This window comes from Meles meles, chromosome 17, assembly GCF_922984935.1.
Source record: "Meles meles chromosome 17, mMelMel3.1 paternal haplotype, whole genome shotgun sequence".
In the NCBI taxonomy this organism is placed as follows: domain Eukaryota; kingdom Metazoa; phylum Chordata; class Mammalia; order Carnivora; family Mustelidae; genus Meles; species Meles meles.
Genome location: NC_060082.1, coordinates 56,828,493 through 56,851,196, shown reverse-complemented (window position 1 = coordinate 56,851,196; position 22,704 = coordinate 56,828,493). Strand labels below are relative to the sequence as shown.

General features: G+C 51.1%; 1 long non-coding RNA gene across 4 annotated transcripts; it reads right to left on the bottom strand.

The window, feature by feature from the left end:
* Nucleotides 1-14,503: 14,503 nt before the first annotated feature.
* On the bottom strand, nucleotides 14,504-20,569 carry LOC123928097. Of its 4 annotated transcripts, none has more exons than XR_006815609.1 (5): nucleotides 19,823-20,569; nucleotides 17,073-17,146; nucleotides 16,269-16,376; nucleotides 15,322-15,468; nucleotides 14,504-15,228 (listed from the first exon to the last, which is right to left on the bottom strand). It is a non-coding gene; the product is annotated as an uncharacterized LOC123928097 (long non-coding RNA). The 4 variants fall into 4 exon arrangements; XR_006815607.1 differs by having other exon boundaries at nucleotides 15,326-15,468; XR_006815608.1 differs by having other exon boundaries at nucleotides 15,322-15,395.
* Between the last annotated feature and the right edge of the window lie 2,135 nt (nucleotides 20,570-22,704).

The following is a 22,704-nucleotide window of genomic DNA, read 5'->3' as shown; positions in this document are numbered from 1 at the left end:
GCATGAGAAGTGTTCAGTCACAGTACTTGCCTAACCCTTGAAGGCCATTATCAACCTTGATGGAGATAGTGTTATAGTTGTTACCGATTTGTGTTTCTAACTAAATACTTGTCTTAGAGGTGGTTTTGCATTGGGGGGGGTATGGTGTTTGTTTTTAGTGGACACTCTGTGTCCCCCATCAGATTAGCATTTGGGGGCTGGGGACAGTCACCTTTCTTCTTCTGTATCTTTTAACAGGGGTTTCTCAGTCCAGCACACGCGAGGGAATGGCAAGGATACTCAGAGGACTCAGCAATTCCACTCCATGCTGGAAATGCAGAAAGAATTAAGAATTCCAGGGGAGATCTCGGGCTTAGAAATTTCTTTTCTCTGAGATAGGTATTTTAAAAAAAAATGAGGATAAGAGAAATTTAGTTTGTATGTGCTTATGCGTGCATTTTTTATTCTCTACTCCCACTCATCGTATATACGTTAGAAAATGTTTTAAAAGGTACGTGTTGTAAATTCCAGGTGTAAATTCCATGTCTGTTCCACGTGCCACGTCTCTCCAGAGCCAAGCACTGTACTGGCACTTTGTATTTGCTGAATGGCGTGAATGGATATTGATCCAAGGGAGGACCCTGGATACAGAAGCCTGGGAAAGAAAAAAAAAAAACAAAAAACAAAACCAAACTGTGACTATTTGAACCTGGATTTCTCTAGCTGACGATGAGTTGGTCCTGGGAGGAAGGGCTAAGTGGCAGCCCAGGGTGATGGCCTCGGGGTTGCCATTTGCCCCCAGGTGGTCTAATACTAAGCCAAGACCTGCCTGAGGAAACCACCGTGGCTGCCCAGGGCCCAAAGCCCTGAGACTCTTAAACAGCTTGACCCCTCCGCCTTCCCTCAAATACTGCTTCTGTCTTCACTCCTGCTGGCCTCCGGACAGACGGTTATCACATTGAGCGAATCAAATCCAGGATGTCCAGATAAGTTTAAATTTCAGGTAAATAACAAACAACGTTTTTGTGTAAGTGTGTCTTGGGCAATATTTGAGACACAAACTAAAAATGTTATTGTTTATCTGATGTTTACCTGGAGGTTTGTATTTTTTCTGGCAGCCCTACCTGGGCCCAGGGTGCCCTCCTGGGCTTGTCTACTCGGGGAACTTCCAATCCTTGAAGGCCCAGTCCACATGTCACTTTCTCTGATGCTCAACTCCTCATCAGGCAGAATTCAGTGAACTAATGCTGCGTGTCATCTCACACCTGACTAGCACACACAGGTGGGCTGAGTCCCTCCTCTGCCCCCCACTGTGTCCCCGGCTCATGGGGGGAAACCTGTCATCGAACACTTTCCCACACTTGGGATACCCAGAACATGACAGGTGTTGAGCGAAGGGATGGGAAGAGGGCAGAAACACAGACAGAGGATCAAGAAAAGAGAGCTAGTCCCCGACGTTGCATGCCTCTGACTGGCGATCACATTAGAACGTTATTTCCTTACCCGATTTTTTGGTTGATTCTTGGAATGGTCGAAAAGAGATTACTTACTGCAAACCTGCAGCCACTGTCCTTCCTAGCTAGTCAGGTCATCGCTGAAGAGTCTCCCTATTGCCCTTCTCTACCCTACAGATGATCCCGAGTGACGTGTCTCAGCAGAAGCACACCCAATGGGAGCAGGAGGGAGGGCCAAGGATGTAGCTCTCAGGTGATTCGGTCATAAGGGAACTGGGGCCCATAGCCCAGCAGCTGAGAGGCAAGACAGCAGGCACCGGGGCTCACTGGGCTTTGTCAGGCTGCAGGGATTCCTGGGATGTGTCCTACAGAGAGACGTGGCCGCAGGCACCCTCCCTTCCCCACCCGGCCTCTCTCGTGAGTCATCACCTCCAGAAGCAGAACAAGACTGCTGCTATCGCTGCGGGGGCCCATGGGTGGGGACACTGCCCCCTTATCTCGACCACCCTCGCTCCACTTACCGCATCCACAACAACTGTGGCTGGAGAAACCAGCTGGTCACTGAGCGACCTTCCTTCCCCCCGGACAACTCCTCGAAGGAGCCACAGCCAGACTTCCCAGCCAGAGGCAGGCCCCAGGGTCCTTTCAATGCCTGCCCAACGTCCCTCCGGTTGTCCTTCTCAGCTTCTGGAAGGGCTTGAGGAGCCTGAGGGAGTCTGCAGAAGAGGGGTCCAGTTGGAGAGCTGACTGCAAGGCCCCCTGCACATCCAGGTCCCTGTCCATCCTCCGCCTTGTGCGACGTTGGCTTTGGTCCGTGGCTACCCGCCCTAGAGGCTGAGAACCCCGAGCAAAGCCCTTCCAGCCCACAGTTCTCAGCTCCGGGGACTCGAACCACAGGGGCTGCTGAGTTTACACCCGGTGGAGGGTGAGGCTGAAAGGGAGGCCTTCCAGAGGCAGCGGGGAGTCAGGAGGGAGACAAAATGATGCCACCGGCCCGGAGCCAGAGAAGTCCCAGGCAGGTCTTGGGGGGCAGGGCCTAGCTTGGCTGGGCTGGAGCGGGAGTGCAGAGAGGCGGGAGGGAGGGAGGCAGGGGGTGACTGCGCGTGGTAATTACACACCGGACTTCCCCAGCAGCACCAAGGATGTGAGGCTGTGGTTTGAGAGCTCCTGTCATTATATTTTGAGTGGAAATAATAATAATAATAATAATTCCCTTGTGCAAGTTGCCACGAGAACAGGGCTGTTCAAAGCGTGCAAAGAGAGAAAGCAGTGTGCCTTCTTCTAGACCCGCTGCCCCTCGCAGAGCGTGAAATCACACGCATTTTTTCCTTAGGCTGCCCTCCCTCCACTGGAGGTGGGAACCCGGAGGATTATCTGACTCCGTGGTCAGCAGCAGGACCCGAGTGCTTGCTATCAGGGTCCAGAGAAGGGGAGGGCTGTGTGAGCCTTGAGCCCTCCACGCCCTCCAGGGCGGGCCCTGGACCACAGCTGGCCGGGCTCGCGACCCCCATCTGCAGCTCTACGAGCCTGGGGACCCCAGCCTCCCCCCAGGCCCAGTCTTGTGTCCCACCGAAGCCCCCCAGCAGTTTGCAGCTGCCGGGAAGAGAAACAGAGGAGGCTAAGGAGAGATGGGAGGGAGAGCAGCGGCTCTCTGACCCTCGGTGGTGCCCTGGTGCCCGTCCTTACTCCTGGGCTGGGAGGCGGAGGTGGCTAAGGAACCCGGCTGTCACTCGTGAGGTCAGGCGATTCACAGTTGTAAAATGGAAATCGGTGTTCAATCCTCCCCTTTTGATCCGTCTCCCGTGGCCAAGGTCGCTTGTAACTCAACTGTCCCCACTGGGGATGGATTGCTAGGAGAGGGGGGATGCCCGCGCCTCGGGTCTTGGGATGACAGCAATAAAAGCTGCAGTATGGAGAGCACAAAACGTCTGTCTGGCACCGAGCCCACCCCTACGGGATCTCGTGCACCTTCACGACAACCTATAACATAAGCGCTAATATTAGACCCACTTTAACAAAGAGGAGAGTGAGGCTTAGGGCAGTAAATAACTTGCCCCAAGTCCCACAGCCAGCAGGAACCCAGAGCTGACTGGCTTTGGGTCCATCCTCTGGGTGTCTGTACTGTGTCCCCTAATGGGGACCCTCAACTGAGGGACTCCATGGTTCCTGGCCCCTCATGGGAGCAGATTAATTCTCAAAGCACTCGGATGATGGCCCCAAGGGTAGCAGGTGGGGTGGGCAGGAGCCGCTCTCCAGCGGTGGAATCCGTGTTCCCCTTCCGTGCTGTGTGACGCCCAGGTCTCCTCACCTGGCAAACTAACCTGGGGATTTATGTGCTTTGGAGGTGCGGGGGCTACGAAGGAGCTGGTATGCGCCACCCAGCACCCGGTACAGGCAGGCAGTTTTACTCTTGGGCAGACTTTCTGTGGCTCAGCCTCAGTTTCCTCATTTGAAAACGAGAGGAATGACTTCCAACACCTTTCATTGCCTCTACCTCTTCAGCCTCATCCCTTACCTCCATCCCCTCCCCAGGCTGGGGAGATGGGGGAGCAGAGCCGCGTGAAGGCCACTGAGATTCCCCAGCTGAGCTCATCAGTGATTTTTGACTTTGGCCTTGAGAGGCGTGAGCTCTGGGGGGAAGCGGGCCTGCGGCCAGAGGAGGGCAGGACAATAGTTTTATAGCATTGTTTTATGGGAAGAAGCAGCATTGCCCAGTCCCTGGAGAGTGTCCAGTGACCTAATCGCTGGGGAATGGACACTAGAAACATTTTTGGCTTCAGGGAAAAGGCATAATTCGGAGGTTTCTGTGTGGCCCTCCTGTAGACACAATGGTGCCCAAATGTTTGGCTCTAGGACCACACCCTTTCCCAAATTCCACACATTCCCCACCCCCAACCAGGTCTTGGTGGTAAGGCTGCTGCCAAGCCGTGACTCTGACCCTCACATATCTTCGGGGGGTGGTGTGGTGTGGACGTGGGACCACTATTAATGGCAGCCACTGTGATACCCGCCCCCCCAAAGTCAGCGCTGGGCTGCAGAGCCCACAGAGGAGGGCCTGGAAGCCAGGGGAAAGGGTGGCCAGGTTGGGGGTGACCTCAGCAGGCTGGCATAGTGTGGCCCTGGCCAGCATGAGGCTGGAGGGTGCTGACCTTAGTCAGGGTTCCCTTGGTGTCACAGCCACACGTCGGTATGGGCTATGGCCTGGCGCCAGCCACGGAGGAAGACAGCATGTGGCAGGCTTTCCGGATTCCCATCTCGGGGAGTGAGCTCTGTTCCCTTCCTCGTTCTCCAAAGGCCCTGAAGCTGAGGCACCGGGAGGTATGAAGGAAGCAGAGATCTCATGGGATGGAAAAGGGCCGGGAAGGGCACTTAGAGGCAGCCAAAACAAGCAGAGTTTTCAGAACTCGGTAGTTCCAACACATCTGCCGGACAGTCAGGAAAGAAGTGAAGAGAGTTTTGTGCACAGGCTTCTGGTCTCATTTGCCTTCCACAGGCCTGCTCAGGATCAGTCATCCGGCTTCAGAAAGCCTCAGATCGTGAGAACATGCCCACCCCCATGCCTTCCCCCCGCCGCCCCGCTTCAGCCATGATGTGAACTCCAGAGTCTTCTGTGGGAGAAGACGAATGCGCTTGGTGTCCAGAGGCCCGAGTTTAAATGAACGACATCATGACTTGCTTGCTGTGTATCCTTGGGAAAGTCACCTAACCTTTCTGGGCCTTCATTCCTCCCCTGTAAAGGGAGAATAGCTACAGCACAGGGTTGTTATAGAAACGAAGTGAAAGAATGTTCTCGAAAGGGTCCGAACATACAGGGAAGCGTGTCTGTTCCCTTCTCCCTCCAGCAGTGCTGACGGTAGACACAGGCGTACAACTTGTGCACGTACGCATATATTTCGTTACATTATTGCGTAAGCCCCTGGTTGCTTTAAGACCTATTTGGATCAACCCCCCATGCTGCCCAAACCACTCATCCCCCACTCCTACCCTCGGCGGCATCCTGGACTCAGCTTGTCTTCTGGCCTTGTGAAAACCCAAGGAAGACAAAAGCCCCATCCGAGCACTCACCCACCATGACCCCCCCACCAGCCCAGCTGTCAACACCCTCTACCCGGGTAGGGGTGCCATGGTGGGGGCGGGGACTGGAAAGAGAGAGAAGAGCCTTGAATTCTCACCCATACCCTGAGGAAAGTCAAGGTAGTGAGGAGGAGGATGGCAGGTTTGGAAAGAACAGAGAAAACCACTGACCTCAGAAGAGAGCCCAGGTTGAGGCTTAGGAGACTTTGGGTCGGCATGGCTAAGTCCTGGGCCTCTAAGTTCAGGCCAAAGAACCAGAGCTCCCTTATTATAAGAGAGGGAGGGGTCACTGATGTTGCCGGACCGAGAAATGATCATGCTTGGAACGGTAATCCCGAGAGCAGCCAATGTGTACTGTTTGCTGGGCAGGGTGCCAAGCCCTTTAAGGCATCGTCCCATTTAACCCTCAAAATAATCTTGTGAAGTCGAGGTTATCATCTTCATTTTACACATGAAGAAACAAGGACTCAGAGAAGGTAAGAACTTGCCCAAAGACACATGGGGAAGAAATCCTGGCGGAGCCAGGATTTGAACCCTGATCGTCTATCTCGACAGGCTATGCCCAAGAGCAGGAAGACATCAGGGGGAGAAGAGACGAGGGTCCACGAGACACGGGGAAACACTGATCCCACCTTGTGACTGACTCCACGGTGTTGAGCACTTAGCTCAATGCCTGGTACTTACCTGCAATGGCCTCCATAACTTTTTGCTGAATGTGTGAATCCAGGATCCAACAGATTAGCAATGCCTGGCATGGTAGCTTCAGAGAACCAGAAATTAGTTTTCACTGGGGCTCAGGGGACGTCATGAGCCTGATGGAGAACTGGGGGACGTTAATGAAGGGAGCAGGCACTTTGGAGAGAGGTCACCCCGCCGAAGAGGGAGTCTCTGCATCAAAGAGAGTCACGAGGATGGGTAAAATCCTAGGGCACAGGGACAGAAGTGTCTCTGAGCAGGAAAGGAACTTTGAGGCTTGGCCATGCTTAGATGGACTGGAGCAGAAAAAGAACAAGAGAAGGAGAGGCAGAGAATGGAGGAGGAGAAAGTGCCCCTGGGTGTCACATATGAAAACAAAGAAAAGCTTGGGCGCACAAGAAGTCTTCCCAAAACTCCCACCTCCTCATTTCCCAGAGATGCCCCTACATCTGAGATGAAGTGTTGGGGCTCCTAGCTCATGCACCAGAGGGCCCCCCTCCGAGGACAGGGCTCTGGACGGTCTCTTCTCCCCTCTCTATCATTATTCCCCCCTCTCTGCAGGATCATACTCCTATCTTAATTTTTTTTTTTTTTTTGCTTTGGTTTAAACTCCTCTTGATCCCACTTCTCCATCCAGCTGCCACCGTATCTTTCCTCCTTTACAGCAGAACTCCTTCGTAAGGGAAGTGAAAACAAAGGTCTAGATAAAAACCCGTACACAAATGTCTGTGGCAGCATCCTTCACCGTGGTGGAATCTACCCCAGAGTCCGCCCACGGCTGAGCGGACACACAAAGGTGGACTGTTATGCAGCTGTGAAGAGGCCAGAACTAATGCACCTGCTACCTGAATGAACCGTGAAGGCAGGACGCCAAGGGCAAGAGGCCAAACGCAGAAGAAGGCTACGTATTGTGTTACTGCACTTACATGAAATGTCCAGAGTAGGGGCACCTATAGGGACGGAAAGGAGATCAGTGTTTACGTACGGAAGAATGGGTTAGGGGTTAACAGCTAGAGGGGAAGGAGTTTTGGGGAGGATGGTGTTGAAATAGTTTAGATTACGGTGATGATCGCACAATTTTGTGAACCTATCAAAAACTACTGATCTGTACCCTTTTTTTTTTTTTAAGATTTGATTTATTTATTTGACAAAGAGAGAGAAAAAGAGAGCCCAGGCAGGGGGAGTAGCAGAGGGAGCGGGAAAAGCAGATGCCGTGCTGAGCAGGGAGCCCAACATGGGGCTCGATCCCAGGACCCCAGGATCATGACCTGAGCCAAAGGCAGACACTTAACTGACTGGGCCACCCAGGAGCCCCTGAACTGAGCACTTTAAATGGGTAAAATAAATAAAATTCTATCTACCCACAAAAATTAAAAAATAAATAAATAAATGGGTGAAATAAAATGGGAGAAGTATATCGCAATAAAGCTGTTAAACCGAAAAAAAAGCTCCTCGCTAGTTGTCTGCACCCACTGTCTCCAGGACGTCTTCCATCCTCTCTTGACGCCAGGCTAGTCCGTCTTTTGCCCACTACTGGCCCAAAACCGCTGTTGTGAGACTCACCAGAAACTTCCATGTAGCCCAACGCAGGGTCACCTCTTTCCCCCACCGTCTTCCTCATCTGTGGTATTTGACAGAGCTGTTTCCTCCCTCTTCCTAGAAAGACCTCCCTTCGCTGGCTTCTAGAAAAGCAGGTGTCCTGGGCCCCTCCTACATCAGTGAAGGTCCCTTTTCACTTTCCTTGGCTGGTTCCTCCTCACCCTGCGAGCGTCCGGCTGTTGGGCCCACGCTCACCCCTCAGCGGGATCGATCACACGGTGTCAGAATTTCAGAACACCGGCTCTACCCTGATGACCTTGGGATCCCCTGGAACTCCCCACTGCCCTGACATCTCCAACTGGGCATCTAGTGGGCATCTCAAAGCCATGTTCAGGGATGTGGGGACGTCAGAACCCTCATCTCCTCTGGGGGTTGGGGGCGGGAATGGAAAACGAGGGAGATGCTGTGGAGAACCATGTGGCCGGTCCTCAGAATAATGTTTCCATCAGATCCAGCAATTCCCCTCTTACGCACAACCCAAGAGAATCGAAAAGTAATGCCCACACAAAAACCTGGACACGAAGGGGTTACCAGAACGACAGCATCAAAATTCACGAGTTATTTACTTTTTAAAGTCAATTTGAGGAAAGTCAAGTTCATGCCTAAAACAGCACAGACTTTGTTGCGCTCCGAGATGCAGAACGGACTAGGGCTTGTTTCCGTCCTGTGGGCTGGGACCCTGCTCTGCGCCTGAGTTTCGGGAGGTGAGACCCACTGACAAGAACAGCCAAGGACACGGGGTCTGAGAGGGGACGTCCGGATTCCCTCTCTAGCCCACTTCCGTCTAGAGGTGTCCTGTCTCCCTCGTTGGAGCAGAACTTGGCTGAGTCTTGTCGAAGATTGTGAGGCCTGAGGGAGGGGGCAGGCCGCTTCCATCAGATCCGGAGCTTCCCTGGGGTAAGAAACCGTGTCTCTGTCCCATGCTGGGGTGTGCTGAGGGCAAACTGGGAACTTTCTTCCTCCGTATTCGCCCCCTGCCCCCACCCTCCCGCACAGGACCAGCAGCACCGCCGGAGCTTCCAGAGCTTCCGGACAGACGGAAGAGCCGGTGGCCACAAGAAGATGCCACGAGTGGAGGCCTGGGCCAATATAGGCACTGGCAGCCAAGGTGCTCCCAGGCCGCGCCCAGTGCGGTGGGGATTGTGGGTTCTGCCATCCCAAGCTGAATCTTGTGTGGTTTCCCCCAAGAAACCACAGGCCATGTTGCTATCCTGAGATTTCCCCCTCCGGCTGCATCATCTCTGGCCAGAGTGGGTGGGCGGAGAGGGGTCCCCTGGAACCCCTCCATCCATTCCCTGTGGGTGGAAACATGTGTCCGGGCGTCCGAGGAAGACAGGGAGGGTTGGCAGCCATCCCGGGGCTGGGATCCCAGGAGCACACCCATCCCTGCCGTTGGGCAAGCTGGCTGATTAGCTGGAACGATCTTGGCCGGTGGCTCACCAGGCCCCAACAGCTCATCTCTCTCCGCTGGGGGGCGGCGAGGGGGGAGAAGCCACAGGCCTGTGCTCGGCTGGAGGACACTCGGGCCTGGCAGCACCCTTGCTAAGCTCTGGCTGTTCTCCTCCCTTCCTGCTGGCGAAGTTTCCAGGGGAAACTATGTGGGGGACAGGCTCCCCGGAATGTGTCGTCAGCACACAGAAATGGCTTCTTTTCTCAGCCATTTTCAAGTTCATGTTTCAGCTCTGCCACTTCCTGTGGGTGACCTTAGCTTGGCCAGATCTCAGCTGTCATCTGTGAACTGGGGATAACAATGTCTACTTGCAAGGATTAACCAAGATGATGCCTATAAGCCAGCTCTTAGCAGTGCCTGGTAGACAGGAGGCATGCCCTAAATGTTCTTTAATTGTTGTTGTTGTTGTTGTTGTTGCTATCCCTTCCTGCTATGCTTCTGGAAGCTTCTGGTGGGCTGGCTACAACGCAAGTGTATGGGAGTTGTGCAAACACCGAGTATGTTTGAGGCTCGCTTTATCAGAGGACAGAAGAATGAGGCCCAGGGCCATCCCTGTAGGGCCTTAAAAAGACAGAGCTGTCAGCTGGAAGCGGCCTCACTGTAATCTAGCCGCACAACCCTCCCCGGGGACATGACCATAGTTATCAGATCTATTCAGGTAAGGGGGAGAGTTAGCCTGTTTCTACCCTGCACCTTCCAGTAAGACGCCCCAATGCTCACGAGACCCAGGAGATACAGGCTTGCCTCGGAACCCACACTCCTGCCTTGGAAAGAGGACAAGCTGGATCCTTCATTTTTCTCAAGGCAATCGAGGATTTGAAATGCTGTAGTGTATTTGCTGTAGTGAGACGCTGCAGCTCGGCGGTGTGGAGCCATGCTATGCAATAGAACTTTCTGCGATGAAGAAGTGTTCCATACGTGTGCCGCTCAGTATGGAAACCGCCAGCCATGGGTGTTTCTTGGGCTCCTGAGGTGTAGCCAGTGTGACCAAGGCACGGAGTTTTGTAATTAATCCGATACAAGTAACCATGCGGAGTCAGTGGCTATGGTATCGGATGGCCCAAGTTTAGAGCCTAGACCCCGAGCTGGACAGATTTTTGGCAGGCAGAGCACGATATTTACCTTTCCTGAACTTCTTTTCTCTCTTCTGTATAACGGGGATCATAATGACACCTGGCTCACAGGACGGATTTGAGGATTATGTAAGTAAATGAATAGAAAGCACTTAGCACAGTGAGCACACTATGAATACCGGCTATTATCATTTTTCTTTACAAACTCTAAGCTTCGGGGGCCTTAGTCATTTGGTCATCAAATACTTGAACACTTACAATGTGCCAGGCACCGTTCCAGGCACTGGAGATGCAAAAATGAGTGAAAGATCCTGCCCTCTTGAGAACTCTCCAAATGACTGAGGGAAACTGACGGATAACCAAGGGCTGCCAGGCGGGAACAGTGGGAGGTCTGGTGTTGCAGGGTCCCGGAGGAGACCTTGAAAATAGCCTAAGCCGGGAGGAGGAGGTCAGGAAGGCTTCCTGGAGTAGGCAGTGTTGCTTTCTTGACATTTACTGAACCAGCTGGATCTCCGAGCTCCAAAACCCACCACCACTTGACCTTGTCTCTATAACTTTCTGTTTTAGTTTCATTTCCTGCTGTCACAACTTGCCACTAACTTAGTGACTTAAAATAACACATTATTATCTTGTTATTCTGAAGCTCATAAGTCTGAAATGGCTTTCACTGGGCTAAAATCAAGGAGTCAGCCGGGCCCCATTCTTCTGGAGGCCCCAGGGGAGAATCTGCTTCCTTATCTTTCCCAGCTTCTTAGAGGCTGCCTGTGCCTTGGCTCATGGCCCTTCTTCCAAGTTCAAAGCCATAGCAGCTTTCAACCTCGTCTCTCTGTGTTTTTCTCTGTCTCTGTCACTGTATCTCACTCTCTCTCCTATAAAGACCCTTGTCATTACATTAAACCCACCTGGATAATCGAGGGTCGTCTACCATCCTTTCTGCCAGGCAAAGAACACACCCACAGGTTCTAGAGATCAGGACATGGACGGACATCCTTTTCTGTTTAACAACTTTACTGACATAAAATTCACAGAGCATACAGTTCACCTGTTTAAAGTGCGCAATTCAAGGTTTTTGGGGTTTTTTGTTTGTTTGTTTGTTTCTTTTTAGTATATTCACACAATTGTATCACCATCGCAGAGTGAATTCTGGAACATTTTTGTCACCTGAAGAAGAAACTTCAGGGACACCTGGATGGCTCAGTCAGTTAAGTGTCTGCCTTCTGCTCAGGTCCTGATCTCTGGGTGCTGGGATCGAGCCCCACACTGGGCTCCCTGCTCAGCGGGAATCTGCCTTTCCCTCTCCCTCTGCTTGTGCTCTCTGTCTCTCTCTATCCAATGAATAAATAAACTCTTAAAAAAAAGAAGAAGAAGAAACTTCATACCCTTTAGCTATCATTCCTCTATATTCCCACACACCTTCTCCTGCCCTAAGCAACTGTTAATCTACTTTCTGTCTCTCTAGATTTCCCTATTCTGGATGTTTCATATCCATGGTATTCATATAGTATGTGATCTCTTGTGCCTAATTTCACTAACCATAATAGTTTCCAGGTTTATCCATGTTGTAGCAGATGTCAGTATTTTGTCCTTCCTATTTGCTAAACACTATTCCATTGTATGGATAGACCACATTTTGTTTATCCATTCATCCACTGATGGGCGCTTGGGTTGTTTCCATCTTTGGCTATTATGAATAATGCAGCTGTAAACATTTGTTTGCAAGTTTCTGTATGGACACCTGTTTTCATGTCTCTTGGATATACGCCTAGGAGTGGAATCGCTGGGCGGGTGTGGACATCTGTGGGGAGCATGGATTCTGTCTGTCACACTCTTTCTTCAAAATCTTAAAAGACTGATCATGGAGACCAGGCTGTGAACTCATTCACTTGGGTCTGCTGTGCAACTATGGCTGCACAAGGAGGCAAATTCATAGGCACACACGGGGTAGTAGGTAAGACAGATGGTACCAGTGACCCCACAGTAGGGAGCAGTCACTGTGGCCCTGCTCACAGTCCTCCCTAAAATGTTCACAAGCCATCTAGCTGGGTTTCGTTTTTCCCTAGGACTCAGAGTTGACTCCACAAACCTCTTCTCCTCCTGCAGCCAGTCTGAGTGGGTTCCTGCTTCTTACATAAGACACTAATAATATGGTTTAAAGGTTTGGTGAAGCCTCAATGAGGAAATTCATATGGAAGAGGGGAAATATTGTAAGAATGAAGGTGGGAGGGGACCCAGGTTGAGCTCAAGCTCTGTTGAACAGGATCCAAACATGGGAAGCCCGTGAGGCCCCTGGCAGTGTGAGACCAAGCAGAGTGGATGTGGTAGGTGCTGGCCCTTCAGAAGGAGAAAGAAGCAGCTTGGGGGAAAGCCCTAGAGGGGGAAAGCAGTGGAAGGAGGGGCTGGTGGCCAATAGTGCAGAGGGGACTTGCTGGGGACATATATGAGTCCCCTCTGGCCCTTTCAGGGATGGTGGCAGGAACTCTACAGAGAGCTAGGGGTGTGGCCAGGCAGGAGGGCAGGAGCTAGAGGGACAGAAGTCTTACAATGCAGTGCCCTACCTTCCAAGCCCCAATTTGGCACCCTCTCACTTGGATTTCCCACCAAAGAGAACACCGTGCCTGACAGACTGCCTCCTGCAGACCACAAGAGTGGATACGTGGCATCTCTGCTTGGGCAAGGCCCAGGGGTCACTGCATGGACAGTGCCTTTCATTCCTACCCCCTCTGGATGACTTACAACCAAAGTTTCTCTTCAGGAGCCCACTTGAATTAAGGACTTGAATTCGAAAGAGTTAACATTTTTTTGCAGGGAGGACAGATGTTGAGTCAAATTGGCCTGTCTGGTCAAGTGACCGGGTAGGGGACAGCAGAGGCTGAGGCCAGAAAGGAGAATAATCAGCTAAACACATTTTTTCATGGGGCGGGCCACTGGGAAGAGGGAAGGACACACAGACGGGGCAGGAAGAGGGAGATGAGCTCAGGCAGGTCGGGTGGGCAACGGGAGAATATTAGAAGGGGATGGAGGAGGGTGTCTGGGGGCAGGGGTACGCTAGGAGGTGCCTCACAGAGGGCACAGGAGGAGAGGCAGCCTGGGGCAATCATTCACGGAACCATCACTCATTCACCCCATAACAAACATGTACTGAGCATGTGCTGGGCGCCAGACATCTGTCAGGCTCTGGACACCAATGGGGGTGACATCCGGCTCTTAGAACCAGGGCCCCTAAGTCCCCTGCATCCCAGAAGGTGGGCAGTTTGCCCTTCTGGCTCCCTTTCGCCTCCCACACACGCATCCTTACCTCCAGGGGAGTCCTCTTTCTTTGAGACCAATACATGGAGACATTTTTTACTAAAAAACGATCACAGCCCAAGCTCTTCAGGGTCTGTTTCTGGTCCTACAGGCCACCCCAAAGGCAGGGCCAAAGAGAGGAGCCCCGAGCTCAGAGCCATGGCCTCATGAGCGGACACATGTCCCTGGAACCCCTGTCTCCACTCATGGGAATCTGCTCTCCCCCTGGAGGTGCCCGCTGCCCCCCACCCCAAAATGCCAAGGTGCACAGACTGGCGAGCAGAAGGAGGGAATCCCTCCAGACCTAGGAGCACGGCAGGAGAAGGGGCCTGGGGTTTGGAGACAAAGGCAACATGGGATAATGGAGTAGCAGGGAGAGCTCCAGAGACCAAGACGGGTTCTCGATTTATATCCGCTCTACGCCGCCAAAGAACTGTGTGCCGCTGGTTATGTAGACCCTCTGGGTCTCGGTTACTTTGCTGCCCAGATGAGGAGAGCGGCCCCCAGGAGAGATGCAGAAGCTGCTGCTGGACAGTATGGGTGTGACCAGCCCCAGGGGCAGAGTCCACCTGTGTAGGGGGGAAATCTGGGGAAGGGAGCCCATCTCTTCCCTGACAGACACAAGCCATCAGCTGCTTCCTTGGGCTTTCAGACAGTGGAGCTTCCACACTCGTCTAAAGGGCAGTCTGAGCTGTTTGCAAGAGGGATTACCACCCCACCCTAAGCCTGCTGAACTTCGCACAGAAGATAGGTTAATATTTTCCCTCCAGGAATCTTAAATCTGTACAGCACTTCTCAGTTTCACTGGAAAGTGAAAAGTAGTAAAGTAGGAAAAGTAGTAAACCCATTTTATAGAGGAGGAAACAGAGGCCCAGAGAAGTTAGATTTTTCCCTGGGGCCACTTAACTGGGAAAGACCCCTGGGCTGCCAGTGAGTTCAGGACGTTTCTACCAAATGGTGCCACCGCCAAGAGGGGACCTACAGGTCTCAACCCTCTGACTTCATCCACAGTTGAGGCAGACGGGCACATGTGAGCGCCCTGGGCAGGCTCAGAATTTAGTTCCCCTTCTTGAAATATCCATGCAGTATTTATTTAGCCAAAATTTAAGAAAGCCTCATTTTTCTTTTCAACAAAAATCTTTCTTCAAAGGTCAAAAGAAGAGATTTGTGATATACACTAACTGTAACCAAACGTTTTAACCTAATTGAATTTGCCTCTCTTTTCAATTTTTCCATCACTCATATGACTGGTGACTCACACTCACCAGGAGAGAAGTAGCGAGCACAGATACAGTTACAAAGTCTTCTTTGAAACGTGCTTTAAAATTTTGTCCCGGCATTCGTGTCAGCAAAATATTTCCCACTTTTCTGTGGTTTTGCTCATTTTCATTTTCTTCTACAGTTGTGAAACCAGACAATGTCTTGGGAGACGCATCAGTTAGGTGGCTTATGGCCATAAGAAACCCCAAACTCGCTTAACAATGAAGAAATCCATTGTTCCACAGATCTGGCTCATCCAGATGTAGGACGGCTTCAGGATCAGCTGGGTCCGGTAGCTCGGCTCCAGTTTCCCCAAATTCTTTCCACTGTGTTTTCCTCCAAGCCTTGGCTTCATTTCCTAAGAGTAAAATGGTTGCAGTGAGTAGCCAGAAGGTGGAAACAGTCCAAATAGCCATTGACAGGTAAATGAAATACAAAAAACATGGTGTACCTACATACAGCGGAATTTTATTTCTGCCACGTAAAAGAAGGAGACCCCGACATGTGCCACAACATAGACGAAACCTGAAGACATTGTAAGTGAAATGAGCCAGTCAGGGAAGGATGAATGCTGCGTGATTTCACTTACATGAGGTACCTAGAGTAGGAAAATTCAGAGACAAAGAACAGAATGGTGGTTGCCAAGGGCTGGGGACGAGGGTGTGGGGGAGGAGAAGTGATTGTTTAATGGAGACAGAGTTTCAGTCTGGGAAGCTGAAAACAGCTCTGGAGATGAAAGATGACGGAGGTTGCCCGAGAGTGTGGATATGATTGTATTTCATGTCACTGACTTGTGCGTGTAAAAATGGTTAAGACGTTAAAGTTTATGTTAGGTGTATTTTACCACAATTAAAAAATATATACCTACAGTATATACACCAAATATGTATACAGTGTATATACAAAGAAATACAGCCTCAGGATCCCCCCCCCCCCCCCCGAAGAGAGCGGTGTCCTTTTTTAAAGGAAAGGATGCCTCTTCTTCAGATGACTTTAACAAATCAGCCCTCTGATTAGGGTCACATTTTCTGAGTCCTAAATCATCGGGGCCAGGAAAAATGCTCCGCACTGATTGGCTTCGGCCTATTTCCTGACCTAATCACTGTGACAAAAGGCTTGGGATTATTGTCTTTAGACCAGCCAGGTCAGCCTCCACTGTAGGGACGGAGTCCACTTCCCCTGAACCAAATGAGGGAGGGGTAGCGCGGAAGGGAGGAGGAGAGTGGGATTACCTGGAAGGGTGGAGGCAGGAGGGGAAGGGAAAAGGGAGGTTGGTGGGTGGAACAGAGAGTGTTGGCCATCTTCCAACAGTCATTGTCCCTTTCTCCTGGACACCTGACCAGACTACATTTCCCAGCCTCCTTTGCTGTTATGTGTGACTTGGGACTAAGGACTCACCAGTGGAATGTGAGTAGAAGGTCTTGTTCTGAATCTAGACCAAAGCCTGAAGGAAACAGGTCACCGCATCCACGTTCTTCTTCAAACATGCCGAGGAAGACAAAGTTTCTGGGGGATGGTAAAGGAACTTACTAGAAGGAATCTGGGTCCTTAAATCATTGCCCTTAAAACTGCGACCACACACATCACCATTGTTACATGCATGAGGAAGAATTTTCTGTATTTTTTCTTTTTTCTTTAAATCTGAATTCAATTAATTAACATGTAGTGTATTAGTAGTTTCATGGGTAGAGGTCAGTGATTCATCGGTCTTATATAACACCCTGTACTCATTACACCACGTGCCTTCCTTAATGTCCATCACCCAGTTTCTATCATTTTTTTTTAAGATTTTATTTATTTATTTGACAGAGAGATAGAGAGAGAGCACAAGTAGGCAGAGCAGTAGGCAGAGGGAGAGGGAGAAGCAGGCTCTCCGCTGAGCAGGGAGCCCGAACGTGGGACTGGAGGGTCACGACCTGAGCCGAAGGCAGCCACTTAACCAACTGAGCCACCCAGGCACACCTGGTTTCTATCATTTTTAAGGTGCAGTCCAGGTGAGCAAACTATGGCTCATTGTCTGTTTTTATAAATAAAGTTTTATTGGAACACACCCAAGCTCATTCATTTACATATAGTCCAATGGCCGCTCTCGCCCTATGATGGCAGAGTTGCGTGGTTGCAACAGAGACTGTATGAACCACAACACCTGAAATATTTATTCTCTGGCCCCTCAGAGAGAACGTTTACTGACCCCTGTCCTACCTCATTGTTGGATGTCTTTGGTACAGCAGCGCAGCCTTCCCTCAGCTAATGCAGCGCACGCCCAACACTGCTCACTAAGGGACATACATGAAAGTGCCTTAAGTTGAAATGATAACTTACCTATTACCCATAGAAAGCACCTGTATATGCCACTGCCCTCTCTGGGTGACTGCCGTCTCGGGCGCCGTGACCTAAGCAATGTCGCTCCAGACGGCCATGGGAAAATTTCAGTACAGATCAGCAGGCCGGGGAGAAATACATATTTTATTCCTCCTGGGTAGCTTTGATTTCTTTGGCAGAAGCTGGACCAAATTTTACAGCACAGTTATGAGAAAAGACATGTGTAGAAATCTGGGTTGACTGGCCCCACACTTATTGCAGTGCTGTTTGAGCCCCTTACAGATCAGCGCCCAGAATGCTGCCCATCTGGTCCAGCCCTTGAGATGCCTCCGGACACTGTTCTGGATGCTTCTTCTGGCTGGTTTCTGCTAACCCAGCTCTGGCCCTGGCTGACCAGGGGGTCTGGAGTACCAGCCCCGAGACCTGCGGGCCTCCCGGTTTCTCAAAAGAAAGGGCTCTTCACTGTCTCCTTTGGGGACAATTCTGACCCACCAGTACAAGGAGATTCCATGAGTCTGAGAGTGGTCTCTGAAGGGAGATATCCCCATCGCGATGGAAGATGTGAGGGGTTGGGCTTGGCTATGGACTCCGAGGTGAGGGAGGGAACTTCCTCAGCCCAACACGCTGGCCAGCAGCTGGCTTCACCCCAGCACTCCAAAGGGGCTCAAATCGGCGCTCTGGGGTCAGTTGTGGGATTTGAATCCTAGCCTCGCCCAACCATGTGAATTTCTGCAAGTTACTTCACTTTCTCTGCTTCAGGCTGGGCTATAACAGGGGTAACCGCTCTCACAGGGTTGTTAGAAACTTTACGTGACGCCTTGCTCAACGAATGTGGTTCTGGGCTCCAGAGGTTCAGACCTCTGATCACTGCTAGCTTCAAAGACGACATGGAATCACTGAAACACGTGAGTGCTGGGAGTTTTGGGCAAAGCAGGTGTGCCAGAAGGGGATACCTGTCCGTTCCTGCCGGCATCCCCGTGAGCACTGAGCGCAGAGCAGGGCAGGAGGGGAGGAGTGAGAAGGGAGGCAGAACATCGCCTGGTAGCTTCTTTCCATTAAAAGTTACCGGCAAGAGAATGGGAGTTTGCCAGACCCAGAAAAGTAATCTCTGGGCCGATCTGCACTTGAACCTTGAACGCTGGGAATGGTTGACCCTCTTAACCAAGAGTGACAATCCAGTACCACCAAGCTCTTGGCAAATGCTCATTCAAAGTTGCTCAGAAGGACCTGGCCAGGTCTTTCTTATTTGTGAGACTCTGTTTCCTCACCATCTCCCCGGGAAGACCTGGGCTGGGGGAACCCCTCGAGCCTTCCCCCACGCCACCTTGCACGCCCCCGTTATAAATTTATCTCACATCTATTTTTGCAACGTGTTCAGCAAATATTTGTTGAGCGCCTACCACACACAACTCTTTGTTTATTGTCTGTCCGCCCACTGGACTCCCTGAGTGAGGGCAAGGTCTGGCCACCCCCAGCTCCCCGGGGCCTGCGCCTGGCCTGGTCCGTAGATCTTCTGAGCATTCGTGACTCTTACTCAGGCCCCCAAAGCTTCGCTTTACTCTTTGATTATTCCGAAGGATCCTCACAGCTACCAGAACTCGGTGCTGTGTTCCAGCCGTGACGTAATGCTGTCTACTTATCTAACAACGCTGTGAAAGAGAAAGTCCCATCCCACTTCTCCAGGCGAGGAAGTGGGAGCCCCAGCCCTCACCCTGCCTGACCTCACGCGGCTCCTGGCCGGGACCCGTGCGGCCGGACGCCGTTCACTCCCACCCACTGCTAACCGGCTTGACGCTAACCGGGCTGCCCCTTGCTGGGTACGGACATCTGCCTTATTTCAAATCTGGGACTTGGCTTAGAAAAAGCAAAGCAGTTGACTCTGATCTTCTATGTTTTCATGAGACGGTTGTGTAGGTGGTTCTTGGGAGGACGCCCACCTCCGGGGTCAAATAAGGTTGGGGAATTGTTCACACTAAGGTCAAGCACTATAAAGCAGAGCTTCCTTCTTAGGAAGACCAGATACGTGGAGCCGATCTCTGCGGGAAAGCTGTGTGGCTAGACGATGGGGTCTCATGAAGTCTTCGGATGACAGCTTCCTCACTGGGGGAGCCTCCAAGTTGGGCCTGTGGGTTTCACTCCCCTCCCTTCTGATAAGGCGGGGGTGAGATTAGGCCTGCAAGTACCAGAGTGCATGCAGGGTCCCCATGCCTGAGGGTCAGCTGGTCGCATCCCTTTCTAGAAGCCCCTGCCTGTGAACAAGCCTCTGGTAAGGCCTTGCACTATGACTGCCTAGAACAAAGGAATGCTAAGACCACCAACATTGATCCCCATTTTCTGTAAGTCAGGAGTTATTCTTAAAAGAAAATGCCCCAATTGTGACTCTGTGGGGTGAGGAGTGGGAGGGGGAGAGGGAGGATGGAATTGAAAACCCAGAGAAGCAAACAGTCCACCTGACGGAGGGAGAAGCTCCTTCTGCCTTCACCATCCCTGGTGACTGGAGAACAGGGAGAAAGCGTTGGGGGGGTGGGGGTGGAGAGGGAGTGCACAGGGACAGAACTGGGCCCGGCTCTTCACAAACACAATGCTCGGCAGCCGAAGTAGGGCTCGGGATCGCCTGGGTTTCTACTCACCTTCTCAGGGGAGTCTGGGACCACCCACCAGGGCAGGTGGTATGAGAGCTCCGTTTGGTTCTAGAACTTTCGGAACTTCATGCTTGCTATGTTGGTGATGGCTTGTCTCATTTCCTCGAGGAAAAGCAGCCGGGGAAGCAGCGTCTGTGAGCCTGTGTTGGAGGAGGAAGGCGGGAAATCAGGTTGCTCTCACCAGCTCTGTCCAGGGCTATAGGGGGAGTGACTGCCTTCCTCACAGAGGGGACGCTCAGCAGGGTCCCCGGGACTTGATCCAGGAAGGCAGGCAGGGGTCACCAGGGCGGCCCGTGGGCCTCGGAAGGGGCCTGGAGTGCTATAGGGGCGGACTCAGGGCTGGGGGCTGGGGTTCCGTAATGACTAGAGCTCAGGATAGTAGAGACAGCCTCGTTCAAGAAATGCACAGATTTCTCTGTATGAATCCCTCCGCCGCCAGCTAGCAATCCCCTAGCAGTGTGACCCTCCTCCGTCACCACTGGTCATGTCTGAGCCTCAGTTTCCTTATCTGTAACATGGAGATAATCCAGTCATGGTGATGAACAGCTCAATGTATACAGCCGACTCCAGATCTGATGGACGGTACCGGCTCCATGAATCCTGGCTGTTCCAGGCCTCCCCACCACTGTCCCCCAGGCTGGAAGGCGGCCCTCAGTTTCTCAGTCCAGGCCCCTCTTAAACGAAACAAAGGCAAGGACAGCGGTGAGAACAGGGATGTGCCTGTGGGAAGTTCATGGCCCCACATGCACCTGATCTGTGAGCCTGCTCTCCCGGATGGGAGCAGGCTAAAGTCCACGGACTCAGTGACCCAGAAAGCACGGGTTACGCCGAGGCTTGGCTCCTGGGTGTCCACTCCCCAGCACCCTTAGGCAGCCCGGAAGGCTATTCTGGAGAGATGCCCCCACGGTCATTGGCCAACGCCCAGAATGCGCCAGCTTCCCCAGATTCCTGAGAGCCCTGCCGGCCCCCTGGTCTCAGCTGGTGTCCACCCAGGGTGGGCTGTGTTCCTGAAGGACCTATGGCCCAAGAGCATGGCTTGCTCGGGAAGGAGCTGCCCCAACAGGCCAGTATGGTGAGAGCCTTTGGTCTCTTCTGGGCTCACGCTGCCCCAGGCCTGGCATCTAGCCCCAAGCTGGCTGCCTGCCCACTTCTCGCGTCTCATTTGCTTATCGCTGTTTGTTTTGGAGGCTTCTGGGAAACAAGTCTCCACCTGAGGGAAATCTTTGGCTCTGGGGACTTGTGACACCTGAGACTTTGAACTCTCAAGGAAGCCGGGCACACAGTTGGCCATCTCAGGCCAGGGGGGTGCAGACAAGCTTTACCTCAGCGCCTGGCCTTGCCGTGGGCTCCTCTCAGCCTCCTCAGCAGCCATCTCGGAAAGAAGACAAGTGGGCCCGAGACAGAGGTTGTGGACGGGACCTGGGGGCTCTAAGTGGCCGCCACTTGGGGAGGTCTGTGCCAATGTGGCCTCCCACTCTAGCTGAAAACAGAAATTATAAACATTTTGTGTTTCTCCCATGATTTGTTTGGATTTGTTTTACTGTGAAAGTCAACGACTAGGAGCATCGGGAGAGCACGCAACTCTTGGTCTTGGGGGTTGTGAGATTGAGCCTCTTGTTCAGTAGAGAGATAACTTAAAAATAAAATCTTAAAAAAAAAAACCCAGCAAATAATAACCAGAGGAAGATTATTCAGATTATTCAGATTATTCAAGATAGTTGTGAACATGTTCTTGTAGTGGACAATTAACAGAAACCCCCAACCCACCCCAGTTTGAGAGGCAAGGACGGAAAAGTATTTTTTTAAAGTCTCTGCTCACTAAAGAACTTTTAAAAAGCACAAATTATCTGACAATGCCTAATTTTTTAAATTGTGAAATAGATATTTTAAAAAAGCTATTGAAATTTGGTAGAATCATAAAAGAAGCAGGTTTCATATAATGAAATTGCAAAAAAAAAAAAAAAAAGAAACCTCTCAGGTTATTCCCACCAGAGATAACCGTTCTGGTGTACATTTTGGTGTTCAAGCTATCATACTATATATATATATATATATCTCCTTTGCATCATGGTTAGCATTCTAACCTAAGCATTTCCCCAGATCAGTCAATTCATGTTCATTGAGATGATTTTTAATTTTTAATGGCTGCATAGCCGACCATTGTATGTTTCAACAGAAAATTTTTAACCATTTCTTTTTTGACATTTAGGTTGTTCCTACTTTTTGTTCTTCTAAAAAATATTTAATAACTGTCTTTGCACATTTATCTGAGTACAGACTCAGATAAATGTGGTTTCCTTAGGATAAATGGAGGTTTACTTAGGATAAACCTCCCATAAGTGGAATTTCTGAGTCATGGTGTGAGAATATTCTAAGGCCCATGGCGTATCCCACCCTTGCTGGCTTCTCCCTCTGCATCCCCAGAAATCATTCCCACCTTGAGATCAGGTATTTGCTTGAACGTTCAGCAATGTTATGATTTTGTCATTATACATCTGGATTACAGCCCATCTGGATTAATCAGAGCACTAATAATACCAGCCAACAGTTATCAGACAGGTACTATGAACGGGACACAAGGCTGAGAACTTTACGTGCATTACCTCACGTAACCCCTCATTACCCTATGAGGCAGGAACTTTATCTCCTTGGTATTAGAAAGACACAAACTTTGGATTTAACCTGGCACGTGGGATGAGGTAGGGACCTAGTACAATATGTTCATCATATACTACTAATTTCCTTTTATATATAGGATCTCTTCCTGGGTTTCTTCTTCTTCTCCACTGAGCTGCCTGTCTAGTTTTATTCCTCTCTGTTGTTTTTTTTTTTAAGATTTTATTTATTCCTTTGACAGACAGAGATCACAA